The sequence below is a fragment of the Hippopotamus amphibius genome, chromosome 15 (assembly GCF_030028045.1).
Source record: "Hippopotamus amphibius kiboko isolate mHipAmp2 chromosome 15, mHipAmp2.hap2, whole genome shotgun sequence".
NCBI lineage: Eukaryota > Metazoa > Chordata > Mammalia > Artiodactyla > Hippopotamidae > Hippopotamus > Hippopotamus amphibius.
The window spans coordinates 2995544-3000357 of record NC_080200.1 but is presented as its reverse complement, the minus strand read 5'-3'; positions in this window follow the sequence as shown (position 1 = coordinate 3000357).

The following is a 4814-nucleotide window of genomic DNA, read 5'->3' as shown; positions in this document are numbered from 1 at the left end:
ATATTTGAGGGGGAACGTGCTGACGGGTCAGAAAGGACACAGCAAAAAGTTTTTTTGTTTGGTTGTTTGGTTTTTTTTTTTTGTGGTTTCTTTTTTTGGGGTTTTTTTTTTTTTTTTTTTTTTTTAACTGCCTGGTACAAAAAAAAAAAAAAAAGAAAAAAGAAAAACAGCGAAATTGTTATTTCCATCATCTTGGTTGAAGCTGCGTGGATGTGCGTGTGTGCGTGTGCGTGCGCGTGAGTGAGGTCCAGGCGGGGGGAGCTCCAGGCGGGGGCTCCGGGGGTGGGGGCGTCCTGGGGCCGGGGCGGTGGGCCCGGCAGGATGGAGGGGCCGGAGCCCCCGCCTGGAGCGGTCGCCAGCCTGCAGGACCTGGGAGAGAGATTAACACCCTTGCTGCTGTGCCCTGGCTAGCCCCCCACCTTGAGCCCCACCCCGCCTTTTGAGATTTAAGAGAAAAAAAAAAGGCAAAAAAAAAAAAAAAAAAAAAATTTAAAAACCAGTGAATGTAAACGTGCCGGACCAGGCCCAGCCTGACAAGGGTGTGGGTCTCGGCCTGCGCCCAGCCGGGCTCCCCCGGGCCATACCAAAGTCTGCCCTGCGGTGGGCGGCTCGCCCAGGAGACCCCCTCGTGGCCATCCTGTCTTGTCACCCTGTTTGTACATGGCTGTCCCTTGGCTTCCTTCCAGTGGGGAGGGGGTCTTCGGAGGGGGGGGGAGGGGGTCCCCAGCCCCTTCGAGGGTCTTCTGGGGAGTCTTTGCCCTGCTGAGACCCATCATCCGTGGAGGGACAGCCTCGTGGCCTGTGATGGGACAGAGGCAGGGCCTCCTCCAGGACCGAGGCAGTCCAGGCAGCCGAGATGGTAGTAGGCGAGAAACGAGAGGGAAAGGGAAAGCAGGAGAGGAAAAAAAAGTAAAAATCGACAAAAAAAAGCAAAAATCCTATTTTTTGAGAAAGAAAGATATTTATATTTGCAGTTTTATTTTAAAAAGTTATTTAAGCTGAGGAAGCAGCCTTCCTGGAGTGGGGGGGGGGATGTTGGCTGGCGCAGGACGGGTCAGGGCCTGGGGCTCAGGCACCCCAGGAGCCACAGTCTCAGAGCAAGACTAGCTCGCACTAAATATATAGATTTACTTGGGGGGTGGGGGGCAGGGCAGGAGATGGAGGGGGCTGGGGAGACCCCCCCCCATCCTGCAGCTGGGGCTGCTTGAAGGCTGCGGTGGCCAGGGGTCCTGGTGCCCCGGGTCCCCCCTGCCCCACCTGGGCCCAGACATGAGGTGCCTTGGACTTTGGGGGGCCAGGCCTGGTGGAGGGGGGGCGGGGCGGCGCCCATGGGGGGCACAGAGCACAGAGCAGACATTCCATAGACTGTATTTGAGAGTCTTTATAAAGTGTGGGAGATTTAAAAAAAAAAATCAGTTGATAAAAATGCACTTTTTGGGGGTGGGGAGGGAGAAGCTTTAAAAGTAATAAAAAAACAAAAAAACAAAAAGACAAAAGATGATGAAAAACAAGACAAAAAAAATCATTTTTCTTGTACATAAGAAAACCACTAAACGCAGCCTGTTACGACCGCTGCTGCCTCACTTGCTTGATTTTAATGTTCTTTGTGTTTTGTTGGGGGGAGGCTGGGGAGCGGGGATGGAGGGTTTGGGGGGGGGTGTCCCTTCCCCATGGGCTGGGCCCCTTGTCCACACCACTCCGGGTCCCCCCTACTCGGGTCCCAGGGAGAGGACCTCAAGCTCAACCCGACCCTTCCTGCCCGGCCTGGGAGGCAGGGGCCTGGATGCAGTGACCCTGCCTCTGGGCCCCCAGGGTGGGGTGGGTGTCGCCAGCAGTGCCAGGCCTGGGGCCCCTAGAGGAGGTGACCCACACCCTACACCCTCGGGCACGGGCGGGTGGCACCAGGAAGGGATCCCGGGGACAGTGAGGGCAAGGGCGGGGTGGGCAGGGAGAACCGGCTGGGTGGGCTCCTGGGTCAGCTCCAACTTCAGGGTTTCTGGAGGCCCTGGGGTGGGGGCACCTCGGCCTGGGAACCCCACGTCCGCCAGAGGACCCCTAGGTGCGACCCCCCACTGGGCCCCGCTGACACGATCCAGGATCTGAGCTGGCTGTTCCCCCCACACTTCACAGGAGAAGTCTGGCCGGGGCCCACTCACTGGGGAAGGGAGGGGGGGGGTCATAGGCTGCAGCCCCCCCATCTCTGGTTTGGGGTCACCAAACGTCACCACTTACAGGGCCCTGGGAAAGCCTCCCTCCCTTCTGTCTCCCAGTCAGCCTGGGGCCAGCAGCACCAGGGCGGGGTGGGGTGAGGTGACGTAGGGGCCTGGAGGGGACAGGATGGCCCCCACGCCATGGCCTGGGAGAGAGGGCCCACCCTTGCCGGGAGCTTGGGGAGGGCGCAGAGGGGCGGCCCCAGGGGTCCTCCATCAGCAGCAAGGTCACTTACCTGTCTGTGCTCACACGGACCCAGGTCTCCAACGTGGGCCGGGTGGGGCAGGGGGCCAGGGGTCCCACAGCCAGCCCTGAGGGAGACTGGAAGCATCCGATGAGGACGGTGGAGGACAACTCGGCAGCCACTCGGCCCAGGAGGGCATCTTTCGCTCAGGTCCCCACGCCTTCCCCACGAAGAGGACACTTCTTGTATATCTGGAGAATTGTGCAACCATCACCACCATCCAGTTCCAGAACATTCTCCTCACCTCACGAAGAAACCCCTTCCCCATTAGCAGTCACTCTGTATCTCCCCTCTCCCAGCCCTGGGTAACCTCTAACCCCTCTCTGTCTCTGTGGATTTCCCTGTTCTGGACATTTCGTATAAATGGAATTTGCACACCATGCATCCTTCTGCATCTGGCTTCTCTCCCTGAGCATCGTGTCCTCAAGGTCCATCCACGTCGTAGCGAGTGTCAGGCTTCGCTGCTTTTTAAGGCTGAATCATATTCCACCGTGCAGCTGGAGCACGTGGTGTGTCCACTCACTTGTCAGTGGACATCTGGGCTTGTCCCGACAACCCTCTGGCTGCTGTGAATCGTGCTGCTGTGAACAGGTGTGTACAAGTTGTTCACGTGAAGCTGTTTCCCTTGACCCTGGGGTAGACACCGGAGAGTGGAGTTGCTGGGGCAGATGGCCACTCCAGCCCGGGACGCTCCCCCCGCGGCTGCCCCGTCTCACATTCCCTCCTGCCAGCTCGAGGTCCCCACTTCCTCTCCATCCTCCCCACGCAGCCTTCCTAGCGGGTGAGGAATGAGGTGCCGGGCATTTCCTTGTAGATTGAGGACACTGAGCATCGTTCTAGGAGCTTATTGGCCATTTGTGTATCTCCTCGGCCACCCCGTGGGGGCAGGGACCATCCTGGGATTGGGTGGCTCGGTCTGAATTTCTTGCCCGGCCCATCAGACACAACACTGGACCTGGCAGCTCGAGGTGGAATCTTTCTCGTTTGACCAAACGCCGTGCCTTTCGCGTTCAGAAGGCCCCGCAGCACGAGGCCAGGAGAAGCGTGCTCCCAGCCACAGCCCGGACACACAGAGAAGCGGACGCCGCGGTAGCTTCACCTTGACTTTTTTATTTGCGTTTTTAAAAAACAATTAAATTAGAATACAAATATTAGAAAACAGCGGCCCTCGGCTGCCCGTGCAGACGGAGGGGGGGTGGGGGGGGGGTGCCGAACTGCACAGCCGAGTTTATACAGTAAAACTGAATTTGCCCTCGACCAGATTTCTGTCCCTTTCTTCTTTAGACCTGAAATGATATTGCTTCCTGACTAGGAGAGTTCTGTTTATACAAAGAAAAAAAAAATCTTCTGGGGCTTGGGGGTGAGGGGTGTGGGGAAGAAAAAAAAAAGCAAAAAGAACGGCGGGCACAGGCAGTCTGGAGAACCAGGCGTGGCCTCCGGGGGACAAGGGTGCTGGGCGTGGGGGGGCCGGGCACCCAGCTGTGGGTCCCTGGAGGCGTATGGGGCTGCTGTGGAAGCCCCTGTGGGCACTGGATCCCCCCACCCCATCCAGGAGCCCCCCGGGGCTGGGTGGGGAGCTGAGGCCCGGTCCTGCTGGAAGACGAGGGTGAGGCTCCCGGGGGAGGGGGTGCCGGGCAGGCCTCGTACCCGTCGGGAAACCCAAGAGCAAGAAGAGGGGGACGGAACCACCCCAAATGGAGAGGCTGGGGCAGGTCCCTGCCGCCCCCCCGCCCCGCTGAGGAGGGGGCCGGCGGCGGCGTCCGTGGACATCTGCGCTGTTCCGTAGGGAAGTTAACCTGAATTGGAGTTACCGAGGTAGCTGGCTAGAAAACTGAGACCCCCCCCCCCCACGCCACACGGTGCCGCGCTCTGGGGCCCCCCCCCGGCCTTCCGCTGGGGGTTCTGGCCACACGCCGGGTCTTCAAAATACCAAGTTATTGCACTTTCAAAAAATACAACACATCTGTGGCTAAACCCTCCCCAGCCCCCCACGCCACCCCCCATCGCCCACCCTCTGCCTCCCCCCCGCCCCCGCCCGCCCCCACCCACTCCATGGCTTCTTGGCTGAAAAACACGCTCCCCGCTCCTGGCTCTCAGGAGAGGACACGTTTGCAGAGAGAGAGAAAGCAGAGGAACAGACGAATGTCAGTCGTGGCTGCTGCAGGGGGGAGTCCGTCCTCCCCGCGCCCCCACCGCCCGGTCCCTCGCACCAGCTGGAATGGTCGTCGGGGGGCGCGGCGTCCTGGGCCCACCCGCCCTTCCCAGGGTCGGTTCCGACTCCGGCCGGCCAGGGAAGCGGCTGTGTGGGTGGCTTGCCTCGTTTTTAAGTTTTGCTTTTTGTTTTTCTTTTTTTTTTTTC